Source organism: Pseudophryne corroboree, chromosome 1 (genome assembly GCF_028390025.1).
Source record: "Pseudophryne corroboree isolate aPseCor3 chromosome 1, aPseCor3.hap2, whole genome shotgun sequence".
NCBI classification, from domain to species: domain Eukaryota; kingdom Metazoa; phylum Chordata; class Amphibia; order Anura; family Myobatrachidae; genus Pseudophryne; species Pseudophryne corroboree.
Window position 1 is genome coordinate 750,363,690 of NC_086444.1, and position 16,986 is coordinate 750,380,675.

The 16,986-nt window shown below is 44.6% G+C and overlaps 1 long non-coding RNA gene across 1 annotated transcript; it reads left to right on the forward strand.

Moving 5' to 3' along the window:
* Nucleotides 1–2,152: 2,152 nt before the first annotated feature.
* LOC134943277 (uncharacterized) lies at nt 2,153–4,241 on the forward strand. The gene is made up of 3 exons (XR_010181463.1): nt 2,153–2,239; nt 3,992–4,030; nt 4,140–4,241. It is a non-coding gene; the product is annotated as an uncharacterized LOC134943277 (long non-coding RNA).
* The last annotated feature ends 12,745 nt before the right edge of the window (nt 4,242–16,986 follow it).

Consider the following 16,986-nt stretch of genomic DNA (forward strand, 5'->3'; position numbering starts at 1 on the left):
TCCGGGAAGCCTACCCGGGTAGCTTACTCGGTTGAACATGAGTTCAACCCGGTAAGCTGTGCAGTGTAAACGGAAGCCGTGTCGATGCGACACGGCTCTCATTCACAGTCTATGGAAGGGCGGGGCTGGGAGATCATGTGATCTCCCAGCGCCGCCCCTGCCACGTCGCCAGCAGCGTCACCAACCCGGCAATATGCCAGGTTGGTGAGCGCAGTGGGAAAGGGGGCTGAGCAGGGGCCGCAGCCGGGTAACACACGTGTCAGGCTCACGACTGCGACCCGTGCTTAGAGGTGGAAAAGGGGTATAAGTGAGACTAATCACAAAACAGGAGATTAGAAAACGGGGGACATTAAATATATATATATATATACACACACACATAGGGGTCAATCCAATTGGCTGCGGTATTATCGCAGCTGCGAATCAGCACGGCAGCGGACGCACTTTACGGCAGGCCGAATTCGCACAAAACTGCTTGCCACCTCATAGAGGTCCAAGCAGTTTTGTGTGAATTGTGGCTGATTCGCGGCTGCTAAGGGTGCGAGATCGGGTGCCGTTGCCGGCATTTAAATGCAGCTGCAACGGCACTTCGCACCCTCTGATGGTAATTGGATCGACCCCATAGAATTTGACAGCAGATAAGAACCACTTGGCCCATGTACTCTGTCCTAAATAAACACATGTATATGCACACACTTAGCCATTAGGGTTAATTTTGTTTTTTGTGCCAAAAAAAAAAAAGAATAATGAAAAGAGAAAACACCAAAATGTTTGAAACTGTAAACAACTTGTCTGTTACACCGCTCAGACTGGTCGGTTAGACCTGTAATCAAAGCAGCATTTTTGGCACGGAAATTACGGTAATAAATTACATTTGCAATGGAATTTTATTTGAACTGTAGTAAAATGTCCAACAAATGATAATATGTTCATATCAACACTGCTAAATAAATAAGCAGCTAGCAATGTCAGGCCTGTAACACACCTCTATTATCATTATCTCCACCTCATTAATCAGTGTGAATGGTCCAACCTAGGAGTAGGAACTATTATATACCTCACATCATGTATCAGCTATCCGTCAGTCACTAACTGTCCTGCTTGTTTTATCCAGCATAGTGGCACCTCGTACATTGCCTGCTTCCTATTTATTGTACTGTAAGTAGTGGCTAGCACCAACCTTCAGGGGGAGATGCAGTCAATTTGCTACCTGTCAGGATCCTGGCATACACCTGGTGATATGCCGGTAGCCGGAATCCTGACACCCACCTGGAATTCCCACTCGGTTGGTGGGTCCACACCACCAACTGAGTGCGCTCACCACCGGGCCCGATGTGTGGTGAGCGCAGTGGGATTCCGGCAGATGGGATGCCACTGTCGGTATAGTGACAAACAGCATCCCGTCTACTGGGATTTCGTATGTATTCCCTTCAGGGCACTGGGGCCAGCAATCTGATTTTGCTGTTCTTTTGCCATGTGCTTTGCAGTAATATATTACTTGGCTCCTATGTCATTTATGGGGCTGAACCTATTCTAGTTCCTTCTTGGAATGTGATTAGAATGTAAGCTCTCACAAGTAGGGACCTCTTCCCTCATGTGCTTATCCTTTATCTTACTTTAATAATCTTCAACTGCACCAAATCCCGCGGTTTTCTGTCACCTGATACTTATTCCAGTGTCATCTGCTGATGTAGCTATGTTTATTTTCCCTGTATTTGTCCTATATTGTCTTCAACTGTAAGTTGCTGTTTTCCTGTTTTGATTATTTGTTTATGTACTCTATAATTGGGGGCTGCGGAACCCTTGTGGTGCCATATAAATAAAGGATAATAATAATTATAATAATAATAATAATAATAATAATAATACTACCTGTAATAATAATAATAATAATAATAATAATAAATAATGATACTTTTATAGCCCTCCATAATCCATAATCCAGGCAGCATGTCTCAGCCCATGGCTGCATATGTTACTCTCTGCTGATGTTTCCTGCCCGGCCTCCAGCATTCAGACGGTGAGTGCACTCTTGCAGCAAATAATTTGGCAGCAATCAGAAAAGTTGAGCTTTCCTCATCCCTGAAGCTCCAGCTGCCTGCACTGTACCTGCTAATGTAGCTGACTCTGTCCCCGTTGCAGGTCTGGAAGAGATACCTTATTCTCACCACATCCCCAGTGCTGGAGGTGTTGTTGCTGCTGCTGCAAGATGTTCACTTGAAGTACTGTTAAAAAAAAGGTATCCATAGTTGAAGTATGATTTAATTGTGACTTTTATATTTGTTGGTCTTGTCTTTTTTGTGGGCCTAGCAATGTCCGCTTTTTGCCTTTGATGACCAAATGATCACCTGTCAATGCCACACATATGCTTAATCAATCTCTTGTACGTATTTCTTCATGTTGGGTCTTCAAGACTGTGAATATGCACGTATTCCATTGTACCAATCACGTTGGGCCTTATTCAGGGTTGTTAGCGAACAGGGCAGAAGTAACATGTGCAGAGAGATTAGGTTTGGGTGGGGTTTGTTCAAACTGAAATCTAAATTGCAGTGTAAAAATAAAGTAGCCAGTATTTATTATGCACAGAAACAATATAACCTACCCAAATCTAACTCTCTCTGCACATGTTACATCCATCCCACCTGCAGTGCAACATGGTGTACTTTTGTGGTTTGCTAATAAACCCGAATAAGGTCCATGGGTGGTCATTCCGAGTTGATCGCTCGCTAGCAGTTTTTAGCAGCAGGGCAAACGCTATGCCGCCGCCCACTGGGAGTGTATTTTAGCTTAGCAGAGGTGCAAACGATTGTAACGCAGAGAGGCTACAAAATAATTTTGTGCAGTTTCAGAGTAGCTTCAAACCTACTCAGCGCTTGCGATCACTTCAGACTGTTCAGTTCCGGATTTGACGTCACAAACACGCCTTGCGTTTGCCCAGCCACGCCTGCGTTTTTCCTGGCATGCCTGCGTTTTTCCTAGCACGCCCTGAAAACGGTCAGTTGTCACCAAGAAACGCCCACTTCATGTCAATCACTCTGCGGCTGCCTGTGTGACTGAAAAGCATCGTTAGACCCCTTTGCAAAACTGCATCGTTCGTTGTAATAGTTCGTCGCGTGTGCGCATTGCGACGCGTATGCATGCGCAGAAGTGCCATTTTTTTTGCCTCATTGCTGCACAGCGAACGAATGCAGCTAGCGAACAAGTCGGAATGACCCCCATTGTCCACTGTTATATACATTTCTTCAGTAAAAATATAAATATATATATATATAAAAAGAGGTCACATAGCCGAAAGGCTGCCCCACAGGTGTTGTCCCACCTGGAATATTCCCAGTGACCTTATGGTCAATCTGTTCCTGCTTTCACCCATGCTGTAGCGTGTAATCGCGATCTTATTTGGCTGATGACAATTGCAATTTGCAGTTCAGATCATCTAGTCTAGTTTGGATACAATTGGAATCTTATATATTTCTGCATCCCATTGTTAGGGCAGGGTGAATGTTTAGGAAGGGGTGGTCTTCAGTATGCCGACTGACGGGATCCCGGCGCACAGTATACCGGCACTGGAATCCCGACAGCCGGCATACCGACACTTATTCTCCCTCGTGGGGGTCCACGACCCCCCTGGAGGGAGAATAAAATAGCGTAGCGCGCCACCGCACCCGTAGTGTGGCGAGCGCAGCGAGCCCGCAAGGGGCTCATTTGCGCTCGCCACACTGTTGGTAAGCTGCCGGTCGGCCTCCCGGTGCCGGTATGACGGGCCGCCGGGAGCCCGACCGCCGGCATACCATACTGAACCCTTTAGGAAGTAACTAGTGATGAATATTAAGGAAATCACTAATGATATACACTTTGCACATTACAGTGACATGGTGGGATGAAAACAATAACTGAAACAGAAATAAAATGTTGTTCCTCAAGTTAGACAATCAACTCATACTGTTTCTATTTTTGGATGAGAGGAATAGATGAGTATCTTATTTCTTTCCAGAAGGAAATCTCCTGGCCTTGACGGCTTGACATCTGAATGGTAAAAGCCATATAGCAGCACGACTGCTACTGAATTTACATGAATGATGAGCTAAAACGTCTGCACAGTATTTCCACTCAGCAAAAGTCTTGTGTTATTTTTTCCATAGGTTAACATTACCCAGTTCAGGAAAAATCCATTGAAAGTGCAGACATGATGCCTGCTGCAACCAGATGATATGACTTCAGTCTATTAAATATCAGGACTACAGGAAAGATGTGAAAGAGAAGCAATCTCAAATCAAAACATGTCACTCACAATAAATGTGTATTCTACTTTTCTAATTTGAAATGCGTATTCATTTTTCACAGAACATACAGCATATACAGTACATATATAATATATTCATGTCCACTTTACAGCCTTTAAGTTATAGTATAATACTTGCATTGATTATGTAATACATACTGTTTGCAACTAAAATTCAATTTACTGTATATAAACTTAGGGGTTTATTTTGTAAATCCTAGTGCTTCCGTTTATGCTGTAAATGTAAAAGAGCAATTATTTTACTAGTAAAACATGGCTTTAGAACCCAGGACATAGTAAATAAACACTTTAATATGCTACAATGCTGACCACAAATGTCATTACATTGGCCCAGTTATCATATGAGATACTTGGGCATATTTATCAATATTATATCAATATTATTTTTACTAAAACATTGTCTCTCACCTCATAATTGAACCAGGGCCGGATCTAGACCTTGTGGCGCCCAGGGCAAAAGTTTCCTTTGACACCCCCCAACCCCCCCCCCCTCCCCCGACAGTCAAAACAGGGTTAAGTGCGTGCCTCAGGCGCAAAACAAAAAATAAGGGCACGGCTTCATAGGGAAGTTATGCCCCCTGTAGCTGTGCCCCCAGTAGAGTTGTGCTCCTGTAGTTGTGCCCCCTGTAGCTGTACCCCCAGTAGAGTTGTGCCCCCTGTTGTTTTGCCCCCTGTATCTGTGCCACCAGTAGTTGTGCCTCCTGTAGTTTTGCCCCTAGTAGTGCAAAAAAAAAGAAAATAAACTCACCAGCCCCGCTCCTGCTTCCCGACCGCTGCTGCTGTCTCTGGCCGCCCGCTCCTCGGATCTATGGGAGAGACATCATGATGTCTCTCCCATAGCGCCGCACAGACACTAGAGGTCAATTAGGACTGCGGCCGCTCCCACAATGCCATGCGGTGCGCAATGACGTCAGTCGCACCACAAGGCAGCATGTGGGAGGGTCAGGTGGTGCAGTGGCAGCGTTCTTAAGGATGTGGAGCCCCAGGCAACAATCCTGCTTGCCCACGGCAAGAGCCGCACCTGAATTGAACCTAAGGATAACATATAAACCCAATTTACCACATTTAATATTTTTATTCTACATTTCAGAATAAGAAACATTTGGCCTAGGGGTGACATGAAAAAAATTCCGATACTCTTCGTGTTTCAAAAAGTTTGGGAAGCTCTGGTCAAACCTGTCCACTTTGCCTGAATGTAGCTTATTAGTCTACAGTTTGTGAATTTAGTGTAAATTATCCAACTCTGGCGCAGGTCAGAGAACCAATTTGAAACATTTCTTATGATCTATACTGTACTGTATATGGAAAAGGATATTTCAAGAAAGTGCAAGCGATGACCAGCGGCATAGCAGGACTCCCTGCCTTCCTGTAAAGTTCCCTCCTTGAACCTGTGAAATCACGGTAGGGGGCAGTACCATCAGGGGAGTTAATGTAGAACTGCTCTGCTAGCGAGATGCAGGAACTGCGGGGCAGCAACAGTGCTGCCCCCAGGACTCTATGCCCCAAATGGCGACTCCGCTCCTACACCCATCCCTCTGGCCCTGGTGATGACTATGCCTGCTTGGGGTAGTTTAACAAACTGGAGGTGTTTATTGTTGTCTGTATATGCAGCCACATGCAAAAACATTTGGTTTACAGAACAAGATTGTTTACAATTTTAGTGAAGTGGAAAAGTCTCATTACCTACATTAAACCTCTGTTACTGCAATTTAAGTACATAGACATGACACTGAAAGTAAACCTTTTCTGACGTAGTTCTGGTTATTAAAAGCGGCAGAAAATCGTAGGAGGATTTGGTTTAATTATGCTCAATAGCTTGTTTATGTTTCGATTCGAATAGTCTGTAACATTCTTAAAAATAACTCTGGTGTAGTAAGACAGCAAGGTCAGGGGAATACAGCGGTGACACAAGCAAACAAGTGGGTGTTTCATTTCTTCCTCAGTCCTGATATCTGTGAGCAGCAAAAGGCCAATTCTAAACTCAGAATCAGAATCAGTTTATTGTCACGTATATCAGTACATAATTCACAAGGAATTTGTTTCAGATAACTACAGCTCCCAGACAGTATATGACATACGACAAGAAACATAAAGGATGGCAGAACCCATTGATGGCTTGAATACATGAGTTGAGTACAGAACGAATTTGAGATTATGACTAATCGATTGCTGAATTAACAAAGTTAGTTGCCTAAGGAAAGAAGCTGTTTCTTTCTGTGGCTAGCTGTTCTCAGGAGCCTCGAGCTGTACCGTCTGCCAGACGGCAGCAGCCGGAACAGGTCATGGTCACGTAATTTTATTACTAACCATTCAACATATTTTTTTTTGTTTCAAAAACTATTGATTTTCAAATTTAATTTAGTTAAAAACATGTTTTGAAAATCACATGTAAACAGTTTATTGAACCACACCAAAAAACATGCCTAGGTGTAAGCCTGTGTATACAGGTCCGCACTGAAGAAAATACAACCAGTTGCAATTAAATCCCCTTGTGTAGATTCAACCTTCACAACACTGAACCCTTCCACAGTGGGCTTAGATCCCCACTGGATCCCCCTGTACCATTAACCTCTCTTGCTGATCTCTATACATTGAGGGGTGATACAGAGAAGGATCCAGGGAAGCCATCAGGTACAAGTGCATCTAGGCCACATTATTGTGCGTGCATCGCGATGGTTACTGCACATATGCACAGATCAAAATGGCTTGGCAATCCAAGAAATTTTGATTGGAGCATCTGAGTAGTAACTGGGAGGGTGGCTACCAGTCGCATGCGTGTCATGGGCGTGTTGGTGTCAATCACTGTTTTAAAGAGGAAGTTGCATTGTCACTGGTGGCCATGGTCACATGGACATTTTGTGTTTGCCATAGGCAGGGGCAATGTCCGATGGTACACCAATAGTGCGTCTTTGTATGCACATCAGCAGAATCGTGCCACAGTCAGCGAGTATCTTGTTAGGATGCCCATCAGCCATGGCAACCATAAAGACACAGTAGTGACTGCTACAAAAGACCCTGAATCACCCACAGAATGCAGAGATTAGCAGCAGTGCGAGTAGAGAGTAACTTCAGTTCCCCTTTTTGAAAGTAACTTTAATGTAAAGGTGGGTACACACTAGTAGATATATCTGCAGATCAATTGATCTGCAGATATATCTATGGACGGATCGGGCAGTGTGTTGAGCATACACACTGCCCAATCCGTCGGGGACTGACGTCATGAACTGGGCGGGCATGTACACACGCCCGCCCAGTTCAGCTGTCAATCGCCGCCTGCCGCCGCAGCATGTGTATGGGTGGTCGACCGTCCGCCCGTACACACACAGCGACACGCCAATATATCTGTAGATATAGTGGCTGTCGGCTGTGCTGCGGGGCCAACGCGATATGTCTGTGAATGACGGAGTTCACAGACGTATAGGCCGTACACACTGGCCTTCGGACCCGCGATATATCGGCCAGTGTGTACGGGCCTTAAGACTCGTATGTTTCAGAATGCTGTTTACATGGCATTCTGGGGCTCAAATTTGGCAGTGATATTGCTGGTCGCAGACATCTACATCACTGCCAGGGGGATGGAGCAAGCAAAAGCCCAGCTGCTGTGGTCACATCCCATATGACTGTGGGCCCGATTCAGAGATGAATGCAAACCCAATGGGTTGTGTACATCTTCGATGGTTACCCTTAATGCCTTGCGTATGTGGACAATACCAAATACCATTAATGGCCCTCATTCCGAGTTGTTCGCTCGCTAGCCGCTTTTCGCAGCATTACACACGCTAAGCCGCCGCCCTCTGGGAGTCTATCTTAGCTTAGCAGAATTGCGAACGAAGTATTCGCAATATTGCGAAAATATTTTTCTGTGCAGTTTCTGAGTAGCTCGAGACTTACTCTTCCAGTGCGATCAGTTCAGTGCTTGTCGTTCCTGGTTTGACGTCACAAACACACCCAGCGTTCGCCCAGACACTCCCCCGTTTCTCTAGCCACTCCCGCGTTTTTCCCAGAAACAGCAGCGTTTTTTCACACACACCAATAAAACGGCCAGTTTCCGCCCAGAAACACCCACTTCCTGTCAATCACACTCCGATCACCAGAACGAAGAAAATACCTCGTAATGCTGTGAGTAAAATACCAAACTTCTTAGCAAATTTACTTGGCGCAGTCGCAGTGCAAACATTGCGCATGCGCAATTAACGGAAAATCGCTGCGATGCAAAGAAAATTACAGAGCGAACAACTCGGAATGAGAGCCCATGTCTTTTGCATTTTCATGACTTCTTACAAGCGCATTGCTGGCCACAAACACCTTCGCTATGATAGCTGTTTTTTGCAAGAGTTGTCTCAGTAAAGAGAACATGTTAAATACCCCAAAAAATACCCCTCATAATTGTGAAGTAAACTTAATTTTGCAGGCTACTCCAATACGTCTCTTGACGCTAATACCAGATATATTTAAATGATCAGATATCCTAAATGGTCAATAGCTTGAAAAAACAATCAGCTGCAGAGTGTTATATTATGCCTGTGTACGCATAAACATCAGTCTCCTGTTGCTACAGGAGATTACAACAAAACTATCAAATTTCACTCTGCGCTACTTCTATTTGGAGTATACAGTGTCGAAGTAAAAAATATTACATACACACTACATGTAAACTCCAGAGGGGTCTCTGTGTGTGCGTGTAATCGCTGTGCGTATGCATACACGCAGCGTGCACAAGATATATGGTAGCATGCACATTTGCACGTAGAAGCCACAAAGACATATTCAACACATATTCATACAACACATAGACAAAACATGTTTAGCACCAAGACTTGTATTATAATTGTATTTATATAATAGAGTGTAACACCAGATATATATGCATTATTGGGATGGAACAAGTTAATCATATCATGCTTAGTGTCAAAATGATCAGGAGAATGTGTGGATTAATTTGATAGCTATTGGTAAATTGTAGCTCATTGCAACGATTAGTTATGATTAAATGTATGAAATCTAAAGTCACTCTTATGGGAACAAAGAACTTCCTGAAGAAAGCGGTATCCGGACTCCAGGTCAACAACAAAAAGGTCGACACACCTTAGGTCGACGCCAATTGGTCGACACACCTTAGGTCGACATGGACACAATGTTGACAGGAACAAGGTCGACATGGAAAAAGGTCGACATGAGTTTTTCAAATTTTTTTCTTTTTTGGAACCTTTTCATACTTAACGATCCATGTGGACTACGATTGGAACGGTAATCTGTGCCGAGCGAAGCGGTAGCGGAGCGAAGGCACCATGCCCAAAGCATGGTGAGCGAAGCGAGCAATACGAGGGGACGCGGTGCACTAATTTGGGATCCCGGTCACTCTGCGAAGAAAACAACATCAAAAAAACATAAAAACCTCATGTCAACCTTTTTCCATGTTGACCTTGCTCCTGTCGACCTTTTGTCTATGTCGACCTAAGGTGTGTCGACCAATTGACGTCGACCTAAGGTGTGTCGACCTTTTTGTTGTCGACCCTGAGTCCCAGACCCGAAGAAAGCATGTGTGCAGAAAACCAGTGAATAACCCATATAACTGCATCTTCAAACTGGACATTGCTTGCATGTGAACTGACCTATAACACACAAGAAATCAGAGACCTCCCTCTCCTGGGCCAATGGAAGGAGACTGAAACCAACAACCTGTTAACTCCCACTTTTTTTTATAGGCAGTTTTTGTAAGGCATAGTTAGTTGCGGTTGCTTGCTGAGAGGGGATGGAGGAAACTTCTATGGGACAGGGTGACGTATGTTGGCTGTAACTGATTCTTATGTAACTGAAAAACTGTAACCCTATCTTATATATTTATGTTATACTGAATGATATACTGTACATATGTTATTTTGTATGCATAACTTTTAATATCAAATAAAATATATATATATCTCTGAGCATTGGACCTCAGTAATACCATGTGTGTGAATGCTTGCTTTCTCTTAAGGGACATAGTGCTGCAACATTCAGTGCACTTTTATGATATATGGTAATAAGATGGTCTTTTGTCTACAGTATATGTTAACGCTGGCATTGAAATGTTTATTTCAAATAATGGAAATTCACAGTTGGGGGCTCGCAGCAAGGATATCACGTACTTAATGATGCGCTGTACAGACGCGCTGTGGTCTACCAGCTAAAGATGGATGCATCTAGATGCTGCTGAACCGCATACGTTTTTTTGCGTTATCAGTAAGGTGCTGATATGAATCAAGGGACAATAGATTTCTTTGTTGCCTGAGAGTGTGACAAAAACTCACAATATTAGAAATGTTACAGCATACTTTTTATTGTTGCTAACAAGGTTCAAATAAGCCATATTGTGTTTGATTCAGATTGGATTGTTTATCTGTTAAGTAAATTTAAAGAGCGTTTAAAAGTTGGTGCATGACGGATATAGCTGTGTTAGCGTGCTGCGTCCTATTCGCATACTGCTAACACAGGCCTGAAGTGGGAAAACTTAGTTCGCGCTGAAAAAGCAGCGTGTGGAAACTTTATTACAGTGCAGTGGGAATTGTCCATTAGGGCGACTTCCGGTGCTTGTATAATTTGGGATTTATTTGTGACAAATGATAAAGCTAGTTTTTGTGTATTCTGGCCGCATGGCGTGGACACCATTTTGTGTCCAAGCACATGGCTTGGAAGGGGGAGGAGCAGTGGCCATTTTAGGTCTAGTGTAAGGTACAGTAATGAATAGCAAATATTACCTGTTGTTTCTGCTGTACAAATGTGTATTGGTCTTAAGCCCACCTAGCTAACAGCTGACTTTCAGCTGTTCCTGATAGCCATTGTTTAAAAATCTGTAACAGAACAAAACAAGACAGGGAAAGATTGTCTCTTTGTTGGCGCACTCAAGGGAAGAAGAATAAGTTTATTTGTATTTATGACATTGTTAAAAAATAACTTTTATTAATATCATTTTAAAATAATGCAATTGAGAAAAATAAATGTGGACAAATATGTGCAAAATTCTGTGACTTCCGTGAGACAATTCACAAGTGTAAAGAAAATAAAAAGGAAGAAGAAATTAATATATTAACTGTAATAACTATACACAATACTTGATTTTTGTTTTTGTAATAAAAAACTGTTACACAATGCTTAATTTTTGTTTAATTGGTTGAATATACGTTACTGGATCGTGAGTGAGTAGGTGGTAACTATATGTGGGTTGAGGTTATTTATATCGTTCTCACAAATTGATTATGGATACAAATAATTAATTATGCGTAATTCTTTATATTGTATAATTCCGTAACATCTGAGTTCCCCACTGATTTCATATAATTGATAATAACCACTTTGTAATCCCCTTTATCATATAAAAGAGGTATTTACATTCACTCACGTGTGGATGAAGGAGAGTTGGAGTTATAGGTAGTAAACCTATCTGATCAAATATTGATTGCACGTAAGGTTTATTGGAGAGTATGCATATCTCTATCCATAATTTAGTGCAATCAATAAGCAGCAGTCTGTAATACAGACTCTATATTTGGCAATGTACACCATCTGGGTCTTGACATGTATTCATCAAACTCAGGGTGTGTATTCTGACAGTGAGCTCTGTGGTTTATAATATTCAACAAATCAGAAATTTAGTATCAGGGCTGCAGTAAATATAGAGCTTTCACAAGAGTCCCATCAGGATTATATCTAGGGAACGTTCCAACCCATGCCATATATCTATTGATGAAAGGTCCCTGTGCATGTATCACTGTGAGTCATATCCCACTGTTGTTAATGGGAGTGCATTCTAGATTTATTAGGAGTCATTCATGTCTCTATCTGTGGTTTGATACAATCACAGATAGTAGTCTGTGATGCAGACTTAATGTTTGACAATGTGTACCCTCTGTGTCTGAATTATATTCATTAAACACGGCGTGTGTGTTCAGGCTGCAAGTTCCGTGATTGGCAGTATCAATACAGTCATAGACAGGAGTCTGTAATGCAAAATTTATGTTTAGCAATGTGCGCCCTCTGTGTCTGAATTATATTCATTAGACACGGCGTATATATTCAGGCTACAAGCTCCGTGATTCACAGTGTTAATCCTATCGGAGCTACGATGGATATAAAGCTTACACAGGAATCCCATTTAGATTGTATCGAGGAAACATACCATATAATTATTGTTTCCTATAGTAAGCATATGCTTTGTCAGGATACTATTTATCGGCCAATTTGTATAGTATTACTGCCGGTCTACGTGTTCCTGATTGTGCGGGAATCACTATGTCCCGTGTTATGTATCAATTAATGAGTGGTTCCTGTGTTTAATTCACTGTGGGCCGTACCCCATTGTGATCAGTAAGTGAAAAGTTCTGAAAAGGGTCTTGATGTCTGATATGAGGATCATAAATTGTGGTGAAATGATCAGATAAGCATAAAGTTTTAACCCACGCCGGTAAAGGTAGATGGCATAAACCCTGTGATATATTCAGATAGGGTTAATTCATGCCTAGCATATGTATTCAGATAGAGACATCTTTAGTATCAGTTAATATTTCATCCAGGTAAATTTGGATCGGCTGGTCACCGTGTCAGGCACTTATTGCTCCCAAATTACTCCCTGAATTCTGTGGCTCTAACTGCACTGTTCTATTAATGGCATGATTCCTACTTAACATTGCCCTATATTCTCTGACTTGGACTACACCGATAGGTATATTACATTATATCATCCCTACTTAACAATGCCTATCTAGTATTTCTGTCTCCATCACTCGCCTATCTCCACTATCATATATTGAGATTAAACCATTGTCATTGTGTGAACAGTATAGATGAGCTTATTAGCAAAGCTCAGAAACGCCGACGTGCACGTTTCGCAATTGCTTTAACACTTTTAGAAAGAATAAGGATACTGGTGTGCACTGGCTCCTGCCTCTATGTCCCTCCGCCAGACCTCAGTTTGAATCTGTGCCCGGACGAGCTGGGTGCACCTTAGTGAGCTCTCCTGAGCTTGCTAAAAAAGAAAGTATTTTGTTAGGATTTTTTATTTGCTGGCAACAGACTCTCTGCTACATGGGACTGAGGGGAGAGAAGCAGCCCTACTCACTAGAAGATAGGTCCTGCTTCTTAGGCTACTGGATACCATTAGCTCCCGAGGGATCATACACAGGAACGTACCCTTGGTCGTCCGATCCCGGAGCCGCGCCGCCGTCCCCCTCGCAGAGCCAGAAGACAGAAGCCGGCGTGGGAAGCAAGAAGACTTCGAAATCGGCGGCAGAAGACTTCAGTCTTCATATGAGGTAGCGCACAGCACTGCAGCTGTGCGCCATTGCTCCCACACTAAACCCACACACTCTGGTCACTGTAGGGTGCAGGGCGCAGGGGGGGGGGGCGCCCTGGGCAGCAATTAGGTACCTCTTGGCAAAAGCAGCATATATACAGTTGGGCACTGTATATATGCCATTATTTTTACACAAAACGCGGGACAGAAGCCTGCCGCTGAGGGGGCGGGGCTTCTTCCTCAGCACTCACCAGCGCCATTTTCTCTCCACAGCTCTGCTGAGAGGACGCTCCCCAGGCTCTCCCCTGCAGAATCACAGTAGAAAGAGGGTAAAAAGAGAGGGGGGGGCACATAAATTTGGCGCAAAAACAGTTATACAGCAGCTACTGGGTTAACACTAAGTTACTGTGTGACTCCTGGGTAATATAGCGCTGGGGTGTGTGCTGGCATACTCTCTCTCTGTCTCTCCAAAAGGCCTTGTGGGGGAACTGTCTTCAAATAGAGCATCCCCTGTGTGTGTGGTGTGTCGGTACGCTTGTGTCGGCATGTTTGACGAGGAAGGCTATGTGAAAACAGAGCGGGTACAAATGAATGTGGGGTCGCCGCCGGCGGCGCCGACACCCGATTGGATGGATATGTGGAAGGTTTTAAATGAAAATGTTAATTCCTTGCATAAAAGGTTGGATAAAGCTGAAGCCTTGGGACAGTCAGGGTCTCAACCCATGCCTGATCCTACAGTGCAGAGGCCGTCGGGGTCTCAGAAGCGCCCACTATCCCAAGTTGTTGACACAGATATCGACACGGATTCCGACTCCAGTGTCGATGGCGATGATGCAAAGTTGCAGCCTAAAATGGCTAAAGCCATCCGCTACATGATTATAGCAATGAAAGATGTGTTACACATCACAGAGGAAACCCCAGTCCCTGACAAGAGGGTTTATATGTATGGGGAGAAAAGGCAAGAGGTGACCTTTCCCCCTTCACATGAGCTAAATGAGTTATGTGAAAAAGCTTGGGAATCTCCAGATAGAAAACTGCAGATTTCCAAACGGATGCTTATGGCGTATCCTTTCCCGCCAGCGGACAGGTTACGCTGGGAATCCTCCCCTAGGGTAGACAAAGCTTTAACACGCTTATCCAAGAGGGTAGCCCTGCCGTCACAGGATACGGCCACCCTAAAAGATGCTGCGGATAGAAAGCAGGAGGGTATCCTGAAGTCCATTTATACACATTCAGGTACCCTACTAAGGCCGGCGATTGCGTCGGCCTGGATGTGTAGTGCTGTAGCAGCATGGACAGATACCTTATCTGAGGAACTTGATACCTTGGACAAGGATACTATAGTACTGACCCTGGGACATATAAAAGACGCTGTCCTATATATGAGAGATGCCCAAAGAGACATTAGCCTACTGGGCTCTAGAATAAATGCAATGTCGATTTCCGCCAGAAGGGTCCTGTGGACTCGGCAATGGACAGGCGATGCCGACTCAAAAAGGCACATGGAGGTTTTACCTTACAGGGGTGAGGAGTTGTTTGGGGACGGTCTCTCGGACCTGGTCTCTACAGCTACGGCTGGAAAGTCAACTTTTTTGCCATATATTCCCCCACAACCTAAGAGAGCACCGTATTACCAAATGCAGTCCTTCGATCACATAGAGGCAAGAAAGTCCGAGGTGCGTCCTTTCTTGCCAGAGGCAGGGGTAGAGAAAAGAAGCTGCACAATACAGCTAGTTCCCAGGAACAGAAGTCCTCCCCGGCTTCCTCTAAATCCGCCGCATGACGCTGGGGTTCCACAGGCGGAGCCAGGCCCGGTGGGGGCGCGTCTCCGAAATTTCAGCCACAAGTGGGTTCACTCACAGGTGGATCCCTGGGCTATAGAGATTGTGTCTCAGGGATACAAGCTGGAATTCGAAGTGATGCCCCCTCACCGTTACCTCAAATCGGCCCTGCCAGCTACCCCCATAGAGAGGGAAATAGTGTTAGCAGCAATTCACAAATTGTATCTCCAGCAGGTGGTGGTAAAGGTTCCCCTCCTTCAACAGGGAAGGGGTTACTATTCGACAATGTTTGTGGTACCGAAACCGGACGGTTCGGTCAGACCCATATTGAATTTAAAATCCCTGAACATAAACCTGAAAAGGTTCAAGTTCAAGATGGAATCGCTCAGAGCGGTCATCGCAAGTCTGGAGGAAGGGGTTTTTATGGTGTCTCTGGACATAAAGGATGCTTACCTTCATGTCCCCATTTATCCACCTCATCAGGAGTACCTCAGATTTGTGGTACAGGATTGTCATTACCAATTCCAGACGTTGCCGTTTGGTCTGTCCACGGCACCGAGAATATTTACCATGGTAATGGCAGAAATGATGGTGCTCCTGCGAAAGCAGGGAGTCACAGTTATCCCATACTTGGACGATCTCCTCATAAAGGCGAGGTCCAGAGAGCAGTTGCTGCTCAGCGTAGCACGCTCTCGGGAGGTGTTACAACAGCACGGCTGGATTCTGAATATTCCAAAGTCACAGCTGATTCCTACGACGCGTCTGCCCTTCCTGGGCATGATTCTGGACACAGACCAGAAGAAGGTTTTTCTCCCGACGGAGAAGGCTCAGGAACTCATGACACTGGTCAGAGACCTCTTAAAACCAAAACAGGTGTCGGTGCATCACTGCACGTGAGTCCTGGGAAAGATGGTGGCGTCATACGAGGCCATTCCCTTCGGCAGGTTCCATGCGAGGACCTTTCAATGGGATCTGTTGGACAAGTGGTCCGGATCGCATCTACAGATGCATCGGCTGATCACCCTATCCCCCAGGGCCAGGGTGTCTCTTCTGTGGTTGCTGCAGAGTGCTCACCTTCTCGAGGGCCGCAGATTCGGCATTCAGGACTGGGTCCTGGTGACCACGGACGAAAGCCTCCGAGGGTGGGGGGCAGTCACACAGGGAAGAAATTTCCAGGGTCTGTGGTCCAGTCAGGAGACTTGCCTTCACATCAATATCCTGGAACTAAGGGCCATATACAACACCCTAAGTCAAGCGGAGACCCTGCTTCGCAACCAATCGGTGCTGATTCAATCAGACAACATCACCGCAGTGGCTCATGTAAACGGCCAAGGCGGCACAAGGAGCAGGGTGGCGATGGCGGAAGCCACCAGAATTCTACGATGGGTGGAGAATCACGTATGAGCACTGTCAGCAGTGTTCATTCCGGGAGTGGACAACTGGGAAGCAGACTTCCTCAGCAGACACGACCTCCACCCGGGAGAGTGGGGACTTCATCAAGAAGTCTTCACGCAGATTGCAAGGCGATGGGAACTGCCACAGGTGGACATGATGGCATCCCGCCTCAACAAAAAGCTACAGAAGTATTGCGCCAGGTCAAGAGACCCTCAGGCAATAGCTGTAGATGCACTAGTGAC